General features: G+C 43.8%; 1 protein-coding gene across 2 annotated transcripts in view; it reads left to right on the top strand.

Annotated features, from left to right (window-relative positions):
- Positions 1-19027, top strand: part of VTA1 (vesicle trafficking 1) — a 1322571-nt gene that overhangs the window by 37663 nt on the left and 1265881 nt on the right. The window lies entirely within an intron of this gene.

Genomic DNA, 19027 nt, shown 5'->3' with positions numbered 1-19027 from the left:
CCAAACAATAATACATCCAACTCTCTTTCCTCTACACCTAACAACCCTTTTAACTGCCCTTTCAATTTCCAGCTGAAACCTGATGTCCTTCAAGAATGCAACTGCAGTCATAACATATGGGTTGTCCTGCCTGAGGCAGCCCTCGGTCGGCTGGATTCCAAAGTCTGGGTCCGGTGTCGGCCGGAGTCGCCTCATCTCCGACGTCACAACAGCTGGAGTATAAAGGCATCAGCCAACGCCATCTTCTTCAGTCTTTCTTGCCGCACGGTGCCCGAAGCAGAAGCAGTTCGCAAGTGCCAGTCAGTCAGCTCCTGTGTTTCGGTTACCGAAGTCATCTAAAAGCTAAGTACCCCGTTGGGGAACATTTTTTTCTTGCCTCAGCCGATGTCAAAACAAATTGAGAAAGTTAATAATTGTCTGTCTTGTGGTAGACAAATACCTCATAAGGACTTCCATTCTTACTGCCTCCCTTGCCTGGGCCCAGACCACGACGTCTCGGCCTGTGCTGCCTGTGCTTGCTTTAATAAGCGCACTCTCAGGCGCCGGGCAGAATTTGCCGAAGACTTTTTCGGCGAATCCTTCACTTATATCATGCCGTCGGATCAACCGACAACACAAATTTCCAAAAAGCGTAAGGACCGGGACCGACATCCGCGGCCCGCGTCCTCTACCGATATTTCTCCCAAGCCCTCCGTGAGTGCTTCGGTCCCTACGGAAGTGGTAATTCAACCGCTCCAGGCCGATGACACAGCAGTAACACGTCCTTCGGTCCCGAAGACTACACCGGTGCCGGTTATTGATTTTCCTCCAGAAACCGAAGTTCTGGATCTTCCCGACACCATACCCATGGACAAGGTTACTCCTGCACGTGGGGCAGCTAGGCCTCCTGTATCCATGTCCATCAAGGCCTTTGCACGTGCCAAGGCCGCCAGCCAGGCCAAGGCCCATCCTAAACCTACTGCCCAGGCCCCTTCTTCTGGTAAGCAGATCGTGTCTCTTGCTGCAGACCTCATCTCTCTTATCAGGGGGTCTCTCACCCTGACAGAGGTTCTCAGCCGCCTGCAGAGAAAAGGCCTAGAACTGAGCAGGCTGACAACCTCTCTTCAGATGAAGCCTCTGGGGATTCTGAGCATTCAGATACACTAGAAGAATCCTTCCAGGCCTATGAGGACTCTGATGCTGAGGAGTCAATTCCGTCTGCCTCTCCTCCAGAGGATTTGTCATTTGGTGAAGTCCTCCACTCTATGAGGGAGCATTTTAAGTGGCAGGGTCAGGAATTTTCTGATTCTAGGAAAAGGCTACGTACCTTCCTCAAGTTACCCCAGCACAGGCCTTTAGCTATCCCTCCAGTTATGGATGTCCTGGATGATGTCTTCTCCGACTCCAGTGCTAACCCTGATTCTCTCCCTCCTGCTCCTGTCAAGCCAGACAGATATTACAGGGTCCCTGACACTCACAAGCATCTTTTTAAGGCCCACTCTGTGGATCTTGAAACTATTTCACAGGGCCCCAAAGGAGTGGCTACTTCCTCAGCCAAGAATCCACTGCCAGCGGATAGGGAAGCAAGGTCCCTGGAGAGATGGGGTAAAAGTTTATACCTCTACCACCCTTGCCATGAGGTCACTTAACTGCCTTTTTCATATGTTTCAGTACCAGGATTATTTACTGGATGATTTACAGAAAAAGCTAGCCTCTCCTGAGTCTATTGATAGAAAGGCATTGCAGGATCTGGTCCATAACACTCAGCAGGTTAGCAATCATTTTCTACAGTGTGGTTATGATGCATTGGAGGCTTCATGTAGGGCAGCTATGACAGGGGCTGTTATCGTGAGACATGCTTGGTTAAAAGAACAGCCACTGCCAGACCATGTTAAAGTAAAGTTACTTGATGCACCTCTGGAAAAACAAAAGCTTTTTGGTGCTAATGCACAAGATGTGTTGAAGTCCATTGAGGAAAAGGCAAAATCAGTTCAGACAGTCAAAGATTTCCTCCGGGTTCATCCACCCAGATTCAGCAGGAATTGGCCTTCAAAGAATTGGTCCTTTCCAGACACTGACAAGTTTCAAAGGGGAAAAAACAGGCGTGCTCGAGGTAGAGGGCAAAACCGAGGCTCCTGCAGGGGCCGCCAATGGCAACCACCAAATCAAAGAAGTGGCGCAGCCAGTCCAGCTGCACCACAAGGACAATCACAATGACTTGACTTTCATGCCGCCTACCAAAGCTCAAAGAGAAGCACCTTTAGGCAGAAAATTATCCTTATTCTCAAACAACTGGCATATCTTAACCAAGGACAACTGGATTCTGGATTTAATAGACAAAGGATACAGATTCCACTTCCATACTTTAGCAATAAGACAAGGCATGCCAAACCTGCCACATCATCAAAGGGCAGAGGCGCTCATTCAAGTTTCAAAGCTGCTAAGCATATAAAAGCAATAGAAAAGGTCCCTCCTCAGGAACAAGGCCAGGGATTTTACTCAAGACTGTTCCTTGTTCCAAGAAAAGAAAACAAATGGAGGCCTATACTGGACTTGTCTACTCTAAATACTTTTCTCATTGTGCCAAAGTTCAAAATGCTGATGTTACAGCAACTCCTTCCCATGCTGGGCAAGGGGTCTTGGCTGGTCACTCTGGACCTCAAGGAGGCATACCTGCATGTCCCAATCAGACACAGTTGCAGAAGATACCTCCGATTTCTTGCAGGGACAGAGCATTATCAATTCTCAGCATTGCCGTTTGGCTTACCTACTGCGCCCAGAGTGTTCACGAAATGCCTGGTATCAGTAGTGGCACACTGCAGACTCCAGGGGTTTCAAATATACCCCTACCTGGACGACTGCCTGATACAAGCAGACAACAAACAAACCTTGATAACAAACTTGGACTATGTCATTCAATTACTACAGGCCTTGGGATACACAGTCAACATTCAAAAATCAAGACTACTGCCATCCCAACAGATTATTTTCCTGGGAGCCAAACTGGACACAAACACACAAATGGCCTTCCTTACAGAAGAAAAACAAGAGCAGTTACCAGACTACTTCAAAGGCCTAGCAAAGCTCTCCCAGCTGACTGCAAGGAAAATCCTGCAGGCCCTGGGGTTCATGGCATCCTGCATTCTTCTGATACCTTTGGCAAGACTTCATATGAGAAAGCTGCAATGGTACTTAAAAAGCTTATGGTCACAACACAGCCAAAGCCTAGAGGACGTAATCCAACTTATTCCATGTCTGCAAACAGAATTCTTGTGGTGGGCTCAAGCAAGTCAGTTAAACCAAGGCATGTCTTTCAACATACCTCAAGCAGGTCAAATCATTACAACAGACGCCTCAGATCATGGATGGGGGGCGCACATGGAGGACAGATGCATCCAAGGGCAATGGAACCCAAGGGAAAGGCATCTGCACATAAATCAAAAAGAGATGTTGGCAGTGATACGTGCAATCGAGACTTTCGAAAAATCACTTCAACAAGGACATTTGCTAATAAGGACAGACAACACCATGCTTATGTGGTATATAAACAAGCAGGGAGGCACTCATTCTTATCCCCTCTGCAGATTAGCAATGATTCTTTGGGAAAAGTCCCTGAGCCTGAAGATCCACTTACAATCCCAGTTTGTGCCAGGCAAGGGCAATGTTCTGGCGGACAAGCTGAGCAGAAATTTCTGGGATCCACACGAATGGATACTGCATCCTCACATTTTCTCACAAATAACAAGGGCATGGGGAAGACCGGACATAGATCTCTTTGCTTCTCACCTGAACCATCACCTGGAAAAGTTTTGTACAAGAACTCACCATCCTCTAGCCTGGAAAACGGATGCTCTCTCCTTCAGCTGGAATTCCCTAACAATTTATGCATTCCCTCCTCTACCACTGCTGACCAACATGATACTGAAGATTAAAGCAGAACGACCAACAGGCTTTTTGATAGCTCCAGACTGGCCAAGGCAGCAATAGTACCCATTGCTGTTAAGCATAACTCGGACCAAGCTGTGGCCTCTGCCTCTATGGCCTCTGCTTCTAACCCAGCACAATTACAGTACTGTTCATCAAAACCTGCAAACATTGCATCTGACAGCCTGGAGGTTACCATAACTTCTTCCGATATGTCTTTCCAAAGAAGTTCAAGAGATTCTACTGGAAGCACGCAGACCTTCCACCAGAAAGACCTATTCAGCCAAGTGGAAGAGATTCATCATCTGGAATGCCAACAAGGGTCAGGATGCAACAGTATTGAGCATACCTCGGATATTAGAATACTTGGCAGAATTGTTTCATACTGGTCTCTCATATTCTTCCATAAAGATCCACGCTTCAGCAATCTCAGCAAAATACAATTGTGATCCACCTGTGTTCTCACATCCCTTGCTAAGACAGTTTCTAAGAGGGATAAAGAATATCAAACCTCCCAGAAAACCACCAGTACCTGCATGGGACCTCAATTTCGTCTTGAAAAAATTAACTCTTCCCCCCTTTGAACCAGCAGCATCTGCAGAAATGCAATTTCTCTCCTGGAAAACGGTTTTCCTATTGGCAGTAACATCAGCAAGAAGAGTCTCGGAGATACAGGCACTCATGGCAGTACCTCCCTTTCTCATCTTTCATCAGGACAGAGTCTCCCTAAGGACCAATCCTTCTTTCATGCCAAAAGTAATTTCCAGGGTGTCTCTAAATCAAGCCATTCACCTGCCTACATTCTTCCCCAATCCTCAAAACAAGGGGGAAAAGCTGCTGCATACTTTGGACATACACAGACAACTACGCTACTACTTGGACAGAACAAAGACCACCAGAAAGTCTGACCAACTGTTCGTAGCCTATGCTGCTGGAGTTCAAGGAAAAGCAATCTCCAAGCAAACAATTTCAAAATGGATTGGACACTGCATCAGATTCTGCGGCAGGACAACCCATATGTTATGACTGCAGTTGCATATCTATCGGACATCTACATTTATGGTAGGTACAAAACTGTACATTTCTACCACGTTTATAAAAAGGCTCTTATCCAAACTAAAGCCATGCTCTAATGCCCCTGACAACATCCCCTCCTCCTTCCTCAAATGTGCTGCTGAAGGTATTGCTCTCCCTTTCAGCATCTTAATCAACAGATCTCTAAAAGAATCGTACGTGCCTATTCTTTGGCACTCAGCCTACATTGTACCTCTTCATAAAGGAGGCAAAAATACTAATATCTCCAACTTCCGCCCAATTGCCCTACTCTCACCTATATCAAAAATTCTAGAAAAATGTGTCCACCACCAACTCATGCCTTTCTTAACCCAGAATCAAATCCTAACACCCACCCAACATGGTTTTCGCCCTGGCCACAGCACCATTACTGCCTTATTATCCTTCTTGGAAACAGTCAATCAAGCCAGGGATTCTGGATTACTAGTTTCCACTGTACTGCTAGATCTTTCTAAAGCCTTTGACACCATCTCTCACAAACACCTTCTCTTTCATCTAGCCAACCTTCATCTCTGCCCCGATACTCTATCCTGGTTCTCCAGCTACCTATCAGACAGATCTCAAGCTGTCAGATGGAAAAACTCTAACTCCTCCTTCTTACCAACACCCGCTGGCATTCCCCAGGTGTCCATCCTTAGACCCATGCTTTTCAACATCTTCATAAATAACCTTCACACTGCCATCCCAGACACAACAGTTATCCAATACGCTGATGACTCTACCTTAGTCTGTGCTTCCTCTAACCTTCTTGAACTACTGACAAAAACCCAAATAGCTTTTTCCACTTCTGAGAACTGGATGCACCAAAATCATCTCTCTCTCAACTCTAATAAATCTAAAATTCTTCTTTTTTCCTCCCTCCAAGGCTTTCACTTTTGACAAAAATGCTTTCAAAGTCCAAAGCCAAACCAACTGTACTATAGAAGTGGTCCCATCTGCAAAACTCCTTGGCATCACCGTAGATGAGCACCTTAAATTTGATATCCACTTACAACAAAACATGAAGAAACCCCATCAAAAGCTAGGTATGCTCTGTAGGAACAACCACTTTCTCTCTAACTCCTCTAGGGATACCTTAGCAACTACCTATCTTCTACCATCTTTACTATATGGAGCTCCATTCCTAACTAACCTGTCTGCTTCCAACACCTCTAAACTCGAAATTTGCTATAATAAGATCTCTAAATTTGCAACCAAATCCAAAACCTCTACCCACCATTGCCTTTCCCTACAATCTCTGAACTGGCTAGAACTCTCTAACCACCTAGACTATCTTCAACTAACCACTGCTCACAAATTAATATTCTACCCTGATAAATGCCCAGCCTTAACAAACATCCTTCCTCCGTACATCCCAAATAGGTCTCTAAGATCTGAACACCAAAACTTAATCTCAGTCCACAAGCCCAGACGCCCTGCTGGCCAACTCCTTCTCTCTAGGCAGGAAATGGAACTCTGTCCCTCCCTCACTTAGAACAACATCTAACTCAGAATCCTTCAAAACCCAACTTTTCTCTTACCTGTCTTCTAAACATAAATGTTCCTGCTTTCATCCCACTTAAATGTAAATAACTACCCCATTGAACCCTCCACTCTCCTCACTTCATACTACCCTAGAACTATTATTTTTCTATTGCTGCTAAAACAAACTTAAGCTACTTCTCAGTTTAAGTAATTTCTCTTTCTCTACTCCTTGTATGTAAATATTGTAAATATCAAGTAAACACAGATCTCGATATTACAGACAGTGGAAACTTGCTGCTCTGAAGGGATACCACTGAAAATCTGTTTATCTACTTTCCTTAATGATGTTTTTTTATGTAAACTGTATGCATTTGCTTTTTTGTTTACTCACTGTATGAATGCATTTATACATGTATTTTTTACCTTCAAGATTATGTAACTTAGATTGTATTCGTATTGCTTATGGAGCTTTTCTCCCCGGGCCTCCACTGAAAATGGGCACGTCCTGGCCCAGTGGACTTCCCCGGTAATCAAACTGGAAATAAATAAATAATAAAATAAAATAAATACTGTATGAGCACGTAGAGTGATTTGTGATGCATTAAAACTGCTCAGAATCCAGTGCAGTGAAGAACAAATATTTGAGTTCCAAGGTGAAGTTTTCCTTTAAAGTTTGAGACTTGGAAAATCCTTATTGTCACTCTCCTACTTTGGACACAGTAGAAGAGTCTTTGTGGGTTCTGTTCAAGCAGTTGTATTATATACAAACATATCATCATGGTAGATGTTTACTGACTAACTTGTAACTTGTATACATACTGCAATCATACATGCTCCCTGTCTGGCTGCACTCTCAAAATGGCCCTGGGAATAGCACATGCTCGATATTTATATGTGTACATTCAGTCCTTGTTATGCTTCTTAAAGATACAGCACATATACAGTCTAATCTACATTTATCTTGTGCTGTTATATAAACTAGAAGGTTTTTGAGATAGCAAGCTCTGTAGAGTCTTGTTATCTGGTCCTTCTTAAAGGCATGGTATGTTTTAGAACCTTTCTTTGTTGTATTCCTTAAGCTGCAACAGCAGAGTCAATTTTATATTATATTCTCATTTTACTCTAGATCGGTCATATACGTGCTAAAGTTCCATAGATGTATACTGTCTACAAAGGCATTTTGTGGCCTAAACCAATTATATTTGCGAAGACACTAACTTTGTGAATTAATCTCTACTACACATTTAGGACCAAGTCTAATGTTAAAAACTATCCTTGCCAGATGGCTTTCAGAATGTATACACATTTGCTTTTTTAAATAAAAGAAGCCTTTACCAATATTACCTAAAGCTCAACTCTTCTAAAGCCTTAGTTTCCTCATTAAACTTTTTTCAAGAATCCAGACGTAATATGCAGCAGCTGCATGGTGTTCCTGTAATATACTAACAAACCATTACAAGCTGCAAATCCAGGTCCAGGGTTACTGTTAAAACAAATCACCCTAGATGTTGTGGGACCTTAAGTACAATATAAAATAAACAGCTTTCATGATTATTACTATCAGCACTGCATCCATATTTAAATTAGAATTCTGTTTTAGTTTGCAAATTTAAGCATTATGCCCTCATGGGCATGCATTCACACATAATCAAATTTTAAGTGCTGTGATTTTGCACTCTTTGCTATGAATTTTTGGTGGGCCCTGTGATTTTTGAAAGATAAGAGGTTGGGAAGTATGGGTTAAATATATAGTGCTGACGGAGTGGATGTAGAATATGGTTTGTGGCATTTTGTGGTATCGTATGTCATTGGCAAAACCTGTCATTGTTTGTTGCAAGTAGTGCTCATGAGCACCTCATGGTATCTGGTCATGCTTCGTTCACATTGAATCTGTGACTTGTGTACAGAAGACATCTGTGAGAGATGACATTGAGACTGCACTGATTTCCAGCCTGCTAGCTCACAGCTGAATGCAGTAAGGGAAGATATTATGAGGGCTTTAATCTTATCCTTACTGATAGTTATAAGTGCATGGGGTATAAAAAAGAAGCATTAATGAAATATTTCAACTATTGCTGTATGTTAACGGTAGTATAAAGTTCAGAAAAGGCACAGAAGGAAGCAGTGTTGAAGTTGGAACACAAATGTGTGCTTCGTCCTTTCACTTAATAGTTGTTTGGGAAATGTGGACTAAATTAAATGTTTGTGAAACAGCAGTCTTTTAGAATTGTTGTGGCTGGCAGGCATATGCTAGACTGGGATAGCAAATGTGTGCAAGACAGCAGGAAGTACCAATTTGCATGCATCTGTCAGACCATGCACATCCGGGAAACAGCAGTGTGGTTTGGCAGTGCACTTGTCTCAAAACCCAAATAAGTAGTGTAGTATTAATTACTATGACACCATCCAATTCTGAAAGAGGCATCATGTAGCACTGAGGTTTTTTAAGTGAACCAAATAGTAATTTAGGGTGTGGTTTATTGTAGAGAGTGGCTGTCACAGTAGAAACCTGATAATTAAGAAATACAGCATATATGTTTCTCAGGATGCTATGCAGCAGGTTGTTACTTCACTGTCACTCATTTTTTGAAGCCTGTTTTTAAACTTCACCTCAAATCAGCTTAACCTGCATTATGCTCATATCAAATATATAGCCATTTCTGGCAAATTTTCATTTACAATTTTATCTGGCTTGTAGCATATATGTAAGGTTGAGGAAAAGTTATTTCAGCTTTTGCATCTTTCCATTTTAACTGTTTTGGGAATAGTTTAGTTAACAAATCTATGCATTGTGCCGTCACAGTGCATATATTTGCACATACTCAGAGTCCGGACTACACAGACAAAATATTCATACTAGTTGTGGATTACACTGTTTAGGATCTAACAGTACATTAATTTAATAAGGAAAAAAATGTCCATCTACTAGAAGCCTTCGGCAGGTGGAATTCTGTAGTAGAGATTTTGTTGTATCAGAGCTCAGATTTGTATTGTTGCAGTGTTGAGCGAATTGTGCAGTGAAACAGCTCATCCTGAAATAAATGTCCTAGTTAAATGGTTCTTCAGAGCATATAAGCATGTGCTTTTGTCCACTGCAAACTGTCCATGACAACTTTTACCCTGACTCCTGTTTGTGTACACTTACATGCCACAAAAGTCTGCAGTGCTCTAACTTTTTGAATTTTACTTTGTCGCACAGTAAGACTCTTGGATTTATTCAAGGACACTGGTTGCAGCTGTAGGACCATGGGTTCACAACTCAAGCAGACATGAAAGAGATGGCTGTTAGTCCTTTTAGGGAATGTAAACTAAAAAAATTGCCAGTTTAAGAACTTGTGTAAAGTAGGTACATTAAGTCTGCAAACTGACCACTTAAGAGTAAGTCACATTACCTCTGAGTTGCTTTGCTCACGGTGGCAGGAACTAAGAATATTATAGTAATTATAGGTTTGTAAATATCACCTAAGTAGAGCAGAATTTTAAACCATCTCTTCAAAAGATTAGTTTGCAGAACACTTGGCTTGATTAAAGTATTGGACATGGCACAGAATTTTTTCACAGAAGGGGAAGCTGTCCGATGCTCATTTTAAACTGATCATTGAAGGAAACTTCAGGTGTTCTTTTTTCATGTACAAAATGTATTATCTGTGACTATTCAGAAAAAGTTTTGGTAAAGTTGAAAAAAAATGTGATTAGGCACTAAATAGTAAACCAAGACAAAAGCTTGTTTTAATATAACAGAGATAATGAATGATGATAGCTTGAGCTCATTCTGAAAAAAAAGTCTGTTAAAGTTGAGGTGCCACAGTGGTCACTACTGTGTTTAGTCTTGTTCCTCTTTTAGATACATAGCTGTTCCTGTAAGACCGTAGTATGATTATTTGCAGTGGGCTTAGCACTTGAAGAAAGGTGCAAAAATGTGGAGAGAGACTACTGATATCATTCCTTACTTACTGATTTGTTGTAAATAAAAATGTACCTTGTTACCACAGTATGTTGTGCACAAAGTGCCAAACATCATTATTACTGCATCGGGGAATGTTTTGGGATATTCCTTTCTTACAGCAACTTTCCGTAGCATTGTGCTACTGAAGATACTCTGTAAACTTCAACTTCAGTGATGTCAACTTAGTGAAAGCATGAGATGTCCCTATAAACTTCAGTGGGCGTATCACCTGGGATGCAGAGATATGTCCATTAAAGTCTGTGGACTTGCATCATATTATCCTTAAGTTGACATCACTGTGGGATAGATTAAATGTATTTGTGCTCTGATGTTATAAAACATTTACTAGATGTTTTATTTAAAAAAAAATAGTTCAAATAAGGAAAAAAAGTAAGTTCATCATGCCATTTAACTCGCTGAATGCCACTGTGCATCTGCGATTGTGAATAAGTTATGTGACAGCTGAGCAGAAATCTAAAAAAAATACAGAATAAACCTTTGTAAATATTGAAAATCTGGATGCATTGCTGAGATGGGTTGGCACAGTACTGGGCACTGTAAGGCTTAAAATCTAGTGCTTTTCAACGTTTTTGTTTACCCTGGGTTTCCCAAATATGATTTTTATGACCTTCTTATGCACACAAGTAATGAAAATAGTAAAGTCACGCTCCAGGATAAGAAAACCCACACGAACACAGGGAAGACATGCAGATTCTGCACAGAAGGCACCCCAGCTGCGAATCGAACTGGAGAACCTCTTGCTGTGAGGTGACAATGCTGCATACTGTGCCACTTGTTCACCTAGCATCTTCATAAGAGTTGGAAAAAAACACATTGTTTTGCTTTGATCTTTATAAACCACAATTATTACCTTTTGAAATATGTTCTGAAGAAGAAGATGATGTAAGATGTTCATTGTGTTTTACTGTTGCAGTCCTTTCAAATGTGTTATCTGGCTCCCGGTAGCCCCCAGTCGGCCAGAATACCAGAGTCCTTGGTATATGACGTCGGCTGCCTCCGGAATAAGCCTGATGCCAGGACGTCCAGTACAAAGGCAAGCAGCCGACGTCATTTCCTCAGTCTTTCTTGCCATGGAGCCTGAAGCAGAAGCAATTTGCACGAGTGCCGGTCAACCGATTACCTTCATTTTGTATTCGGACTTCTAAAGTTAAAGACATCCCCAGGTAAGTTCCCCGTTGGGGACCCTTTTTTCTTGTTTAACGAATGTCAGAGAAAATTAATAACTGTCTTGCCTGTGGAAAACAGATTCCATATCGTGATTTTCATTCTTACTGTATTACTTGTTTGGGGGCCTTGAGCAGAACATGTCAAGTTGTGATCTCTGTGCTTCTTTCAACCCGCAATACCATACGTCGTAGAGCTAGGATTTTATATAAGCACTTTGAAGTTTGGCCTGGTTTGTCGGTATGGCGTCTTCTGGTCTCCCGACTTCGGATGTTCCTAAGAAGCGCAAGGATAAGGACCGAGACAGGCCTAGGGTTAAATTAACTGACATCCCTGTTAAGTTGGTTGTCCATTCAGCGGTAGCCAGTGAGGCACTTTCTTTGCCCTTGCAGTCCTTGGATGTTTAGCAGCAGGCATCTTCAGAGGCCTTTGCTGAGCCCTCCATTTCGCAGGCTTCTACTTTGCCTTCGGACCCTCTGCCAGTCGCCGCCTCTGATGGATCCGGGGCCGCTAAGCAGACGCCAACTTTGGAGACCTCTTTTCACCGCCCGGAGACCAGATCCAGACCGACGATCTCTGCTCACACTTCTGCTGCGGTGGCTAGGCCTCCCGAATCCCTCCATCTTTCTAGCAGGCCTCCCAGCCAAAAATCTACTACTAAACGGGTGCCAGCCTCCCGTCAATGGCCTCAGACTCGGAGGTTTCCAGCACCTCGGCTAATGAAGGACATTCTCAGCTTTTTTCTGGTTTTGAGGATTCTGATGCTGAAGACTCTATCCCTTCTGCCGCCCCCACAGAAGATTTCTCATTTAGAGATACTTTGAATACCCTCGGGGAGCATTTTAGATGGGAAAGTCAGGACTACCCTCAGTCTGAGAAGTGGATTAGGGAGTTCTTGGATTTGCCTTAGCATAAGCCTTTGGCTATTCCTCCGGATTTGGAAGTTGTTGATGATGTTTTCATGGAGAATTCTTTGACACCTAGTTCTGTTCCTCCTGCTCCCAGAAAGCCTTACAGGTATTATAGAGTTCCTGATTCTCATCAGTTCCTTTTCAAAAATCCTACTGCTTATCCAGAGATTATTTCTCAAGGCCCTAACGGTGTTAAGGCCACTGTTGCTAAAAATCCTGTTCATTCTGACAGGGAATCTAGGGCCTTAGATAGGTGGGGTAAAAAGGTTTATATTATACTTCTTCCACCCTGGCTATTAGGTCTGTTAATTGTCTGTTTCATATGCTTAAGTATCAGCAGCATACTTTGGAGGACATTAAGGCTGAAATTGCTAGTGTTCCTTCCCTGATGGAGAATAAGGACATGCAAGACTTACTGAATTCTGTCACTCTGGTTACTAAACATTCTCTACATTGTGGTTTTGACACTTTGGAGGCTTCTTGCAGATTAGTGGCTACTGGTTCTGTTATCAGAAGATATGCTTGGCTCAGGGAACAGCCCCTTTCTGAACCTGTAAAATCTAAATTACTGGATGTGCCCTTGCATAAGGACAATCTTTTTGGAAGCAAAGCAGAAGAGGTGTTGAAGTTTGAGGATAAGGCCACATCTATGCAAACTGTTAAGGACTTTCAGCAAGTTCATCCTCCTCATTTTAGCAGGCATTACCCTTCTAAGAGTTGGATTTTTCCTGACCCTAGTAAACAGGGTCACACTAGCTCTAGGAGCTGCAGGTCTTCCAGGAGACAGACTTCCACCCCTCAAAAGACTAAACACTAGCAGGCTTCATCTTCAAAATCAGGGAGTTCTAAGCAGACTTCCCAAAGCAAACATTCTCAATGACTCCAGCTTTCCCCTGCTTGCCTCTGCGGCCCTAGGGTTTCCTTTGGGGGAAGGTTAGCCATTTTTGCAGACGTCTAGCACACTATCATGGATGACAGATGGGTGCTAAAAGTAGTATCCCAAGGCTACAAATTCTCCTTTCACACCTTCCCGGTCCTCCAAGGATACCCAGATATTCCCCCTCTTCAAAGGGCAGAAGCAGAAAAACAAGATTCTTCCTTGCTAAACCTGGGAGCAATAGAGCCAGTTCCTGCACTACATATAGGCCAGGGCTTTAACTCAAGACTTTTCCTGGTCCTCAAAAAAGGGGGCACCTGGCACCCTATTCTGGATTTGTCCATTCTAAACACCTATCTGGTGATTCCCAAGTTCAAAATGCTCTCTCTTCAGCAGTTGCTGCCGATGCTGGCCAAGTATTCCTGGCTGGTGACTTTAGCTTTAAATGAAGCTTACTTGCACATCCCTATAAGGGAAATCCGCCGGCAGTTCCTTCATTTCAGAGTGGGGAACAGGCACTGCCAGTTCTCTTGCACTGCCCTTTGGCTTATCTACTGCTCCCAGAATTTTTACAAAATGTCCGACTCCAGTCATTGCCTTTTGCAGGCAAAGAAACATTCAAATTTACCCTTACTTGGACGATTGCCTTATTCAAGCAAACTCTCCAGAGCAACTTCTAAAGGATTTGGACTTTGTAAAGAACCTTCTCACCTCTTTGGGCTACACAATCAACGAAAAGAAGTCAAAATTGGTATCCACCAGGGAGATAGTATTTCTGGAGTGAGTCTGAACACAGCCACCCAGACGGTATCCCTCCTTCTATAAAAACAGATGGATCATCCGATTTACTTCAAGAACTTGGTAAGCATGACCCAGCTCTCTGCAAGGCAATTCCTGCAAACCCTGAAGTTCATGCTCAGGATTTAGACTTGATTCTTCCTCTGATTCCCTGCCTGCAGACAGAGTTCCTTTGGTGGGCAACGGCCTGTGCACAGAACAAAGACCTACCTTTCTGTCCACCTCCTGCCAGTCAGGCTCTCACCACTGATGCCTCAGACTACGCTTGGGGAGCACATCTAGAGGGCACATGCATTCAGGGAGCCTGGAGCTATCAACAGGCTCAGTTGCGCATAAATAGGTTCATAGGTTCATACTAGGCTATCTGCCCAAGGGCATTTATAAGCCTAGCCTAGAGTTTTGTGGCTTTCGCCACCCCTTTATTTTGAAGAAAACTGTGCCCATTATTTTGCTGTGCACCTGTCAAGCAGTGACACTGAGGTAATCCCTGGGGGTATATCTGCGATCTCCCATCCATTGGTCAAGATTTCTCTTGAACAAGGCCAGTGAGGTGCTCTGCCTCACATGTACCGGGATTTTGTTCCACAGCATAGGGAGTCTCTGGGTGATAAATATGTCCCTCCAGCACGTCCTATTAATAACCGTGTCAAGGTTTAAGTCTCCCGCCCTTGTAGTTCTGAGGGATCTAGATTTTTTGAGGTGAAGCATGTTCATCAATTCTGGGTTTGACATGGCCTTGTATGTCAGGCACAGGTCACCTCTGAGCAATCGGTAAGCGACTGAATAGAGCTGCAGTTCTTTCAGTCGGGCAGCATAAGACATATTTTTGAGACCCTTTATCCTTTTGGTGAAGAACTTTTGGGGCCTTTGCAGCTGCTGCAGGTGTCGGGTCAGATACATTCCGAATGGGGCATTGTACTCAATCATTGGTCTGATGAGTGATGAGTACAGGGGGACGATGACCTCCCTTGATCTAGATGTGACTCCCTTCATGATCAGGTGGGCAATGTAGAAGGTCTTCCTAACTACTTTAGCAACGTGAGTGTCAAACGATAGGTTACTGTCAACCTGGGTCCCCAGATCCCTGATCACTTCTTCTGTGCTCAGTGGATTGCCACCTATATGGTAGCTAGGGGTAACCTTGTTTTTCCCGAAGGGTATGACTATGCATTTCTTGGCGTTTAACTTTAGGCCATGGCTCTGGCACCAGTTATCCGTTTCTGTGAGGCCTTTCTGAAGGATATCTGTGTCAAATGTGTTTTCGACTATGGCGCCCAGTTTGCAGTCATCTGCAAACTTTGTCAGCCATAACCCTCCTGTATTTGCTTGTACTTCAGAAAAGTAGATGCCGAACAAGAGTGGGCCCAGGACTGAGCCCTGTGGGACACCACTTGTGACAGGCTTTGAGTCTGACATGGCGCCAGCAACTCTGACCCTGTGGGTTCTGTCACTCAGCCAGTTTGCAACCCATCTTGAGATGTAAGGGTTTACATTTAAGCTGATGAGTTTTTCAATGATACCTGAGTGGAGTATTGTCGAAAGCCTTTGCCAGGTCAAGGTAGGCTGTATGGACTGCCTTTCCCTCATCAATGGCCTTGGTGACTGTTTCGAAAAAGTCAACCAAGTTTAAAAGGCATGATCTGCCTTTGACAAAGCCAAACTGGGTTGGATCCAAAGTCTGCAAGTTCCCTATGTCTTTATTTATGAGTTCCATTATGATCCTCTCCATGGCCTTGCAGATCAGGCTTGTCAAGCTGATGGGACGGTAATTTCCAGGGTCGGTGGAGGCACCGCCTTTGTGAAGTGGGACCACAGTTGCCGTGCGCCACTCCTTGGGTACGTATCCTGAGGTGAGGCTAAGATTAAACAGCTGTCCTAACTGCAGGTTTAATTCTTCGTTGAGTTCGTGGAGCACACAGCCGGGGACACCATCCGGTCCCATGGATGCTGTGTTTTTCGCCTTGGAGAGAGCAGTTCTCACCTGGGCGTTAGAGATGTTTGGGGGGCCACAATCCTCTGGTATAGATATCTCTCCTTTTGGAGGGGGAGAAGTTTGCACTGAACCTGTCAGCCAGTATGTTGGCAATGTCTGTAGGTTCAGTAATTTTCACATCATTTTGAACTAATTCTGAGCATATCTGGGAGTTTCCTCCCAGGTTTCTAACCTAGCTAAAGAAAGCCTTATGATTGTCTTTTGAGTCCTTAGCGATTTTCTCTCAAAATTTGCCTTGGATGATTTTATGAGAACTCTTAGTTTTTTACTTATGGTCAGAGGTGTCTTACCTTTTAACGATTTTGCTCTATCTTGTAGTAGCTTCCTCCTTTTGTTGTAGAGCTTGTTTATGGCTGGGGTCCACCAGGCTGGACGCTTGCCTTTGGTACAAAGAGTCTTTGTTTTGTTTGGGATTGCCTGATCCATGCAGTCCTGTAGGTGCTGGTAGAAGGCATTTGTAAGTGATTCAGCGGCTTGAGTAATGTTTGCCGCCGGCTCGGTGGCCTTAAAGGTGACCACACTAGTCTTTAGAAGTGTGAAGTCTGCTTTTGAGAAGTTTTTCACTGTGGTCTTTTTTATCTCGGGTGGGGGCGGGATGAGGACCTCCAGTGAGATTAGTTTATGATCTGATCTCACCAGTGAGGGGTATACTTCCGGTGTTGAACATTGTGATCCCATGTTCGTGATGATGAGATCAAGTATGTTTTCACCTCTTGTGGGGATGGTGACTAGTTGTTCCATGGCATTTGAGTTTATGAACTCCAGGAACCTTTGGGCTAGAGTGTTTGGGCTTGAGTAGTGATCTCAGTCTGTATTAGGGTAGTTGAAGTCACCTAGTATGATGGTGTTTGGAGATACATTTATCCCCCCAGTGTTTTCAGGAAAGCTATGTGAGGTTCCTGAGTTTGAGAGGGTGGCCTGTAACATGCTACAAATTGCAGAGCAGTCTTGCCTATGGTTAATTGCACCTGGATGGTCTCCGATGCATCGTGCGTTGCCACCAACCTTGAGGTGTGGGTGTCCTTGATGAATATGGACACCCCCCCTCCTTTCTTGGTGTTGTCCGGATTTTGGGGCCGGAACGCATGATATGAGGTAAAACCTGATAGTGCTGGGGTGCTCTCAGGAGCCTTGAACCAGGTTTCAGTCACAGCACAGACATCGATGTTCTCCATACTGAGAAGGGCCTCGAGTGCGTGTATCTTGAGGTTGAGACTTCTGGCATTGAGCAGCATTACCCTTAGTTTTTTTCCTTTTTTGTGTTCTAGGGTGGTAGGTTTAGAATTTGAGCCTTGCCTAAAAAAGGCACTATGGGGGTGGCAAGAGCCTTTGCCAATATCCGGAAGCCCAGTGGTGACAGTTGCAAGCCATCCCTGAAGGAAATCTGAAGGAAATTATGGCAGTTCAGCAGGCCTTGATGGCTTTCAAGCATCTTCTCTCTCCTGGTACTCTTCTAGTCAGGACAGACAACACTACAGTCATGTGGTACATCAACAAGCAGGGAGGGACTCACTCTTACCCCCTGTGCAGACAAAGCATGAGACTATGGTATGTGGCAGCTTCTTTGGGCATTCATCCTGATAGCCCAGTTTTTTCCAGGAAGGCTTAACACCTTGGCAGACCAGTCGAGCAGGCAGGCCCTGGATCCTCGAGTGGCAACTAAACAAGACCATCTTCCATCGCATCATTCAGCGTTGGGTCACTCCCCAGGTGGATCTCTCTTCTTCTCCAACCAACCACCTTCTTCCAACCTTTTGCACCAGGGATCATCACAACAAAGCTTGGAAAGTGGATGCTCTGTCCTTCCCCTGGACACAGATATCAGTCTATGCATTCCCTCCTCTGCCTCTTCTTCCCAGAGTGCTGTTGAAGATAAAGGACGAAATACCAAAGGCCATCATCATAGCTCCAGACTGGCCCAGACAGCATTGGTATCCACTTCTTTGCAGTCTCTCCCAGTGTCAGTCTTGGCATCTTCCCCTGATACCAAATCTCTTGGTACAGGATGGAGGAAAGGTTCTGCATCCTCACATTCAGACTCTGCATTTGACTGCTTGTCTCATAATTTAAACCTTTCTCAACAGGTGGTTGAGGTCATTCATGAGGCCAGGAGGCCTAGTACTAGGAAATGTAATGCAGATAAGTGGAAAAGATTCTCCATTTGGATGCAGACTAGAAGAAGACCCATCTCAACCTACCCTTCCTCTAATTCGTGATTATCTGGCAGGTTTACGTAATGGCAGACTTTCCTTCTCTTCTATCAAGATTCATGCTTCAGCTGTTTCTGCTCACTGTTCCTTTAAACAACCCATTTTCTCTCATCCCCTGATGAAACTGTTCCTCAGGGGAGTTAGCAATTTATAGCCTTCCAGAAGGGCACCTACTCCTGCTTGGAATCTTAATTTTGTGCTTGAGAAACTTACTCTGCCTCCCTTTTAGCTGCTGTCTCCGCAGATTTGAAGTTTCTCTCCTGGAAAACTGCATTTCATTTGGCCATTACTTCAGCTAGAAGAGTGTCTGAGCTGCAGGCCTTAATGGCAGTAGAGTCTTTTATCACTTTCCATGTGGATCGGGTTTCTTTTCTGACTAATCCTTTTATGCCTAAGGTGGTTTCTAGCCTGACTCTTAACCAGTCTATCCACCTGCCTACCTTCTTTCCTAATCCTCAGAATATAGGAGAAAGGTTGCTGCATTCACTGGATGTGCATAGGCAACTTAGATTTTACCTGGACAGGACTAAACCTTTTCAAAAGTCAGATCAGTTGTTGGTCGGTTTTACTGCTGGAGCCCAGGGCAAAGCTATTTCTAAACAGACTATTTCTAAGTGGATTGCTCATTGTATTCACTTTTGTTACAGCATGGCAAGGTTCCTCCTC

The sequence above is a fragment of the Protopterus annectens genome, chromosome 1.part0, assembly GCF_019279795.1.
Source record: "Protopterus annectens isolate FY-2018-M chromosome 1.part0, PAN1.0, whole genome shotgun sequence".
Classification (NCBI taxonomy): Eukaryota; Metazoa; Chordata; order Ceratodontiformes; family Protopteridae; genus Protopterus; species Protopterus annectens.
This window is presented reverse-complemented; position numbering and strand designations above follow the sequence as displayed.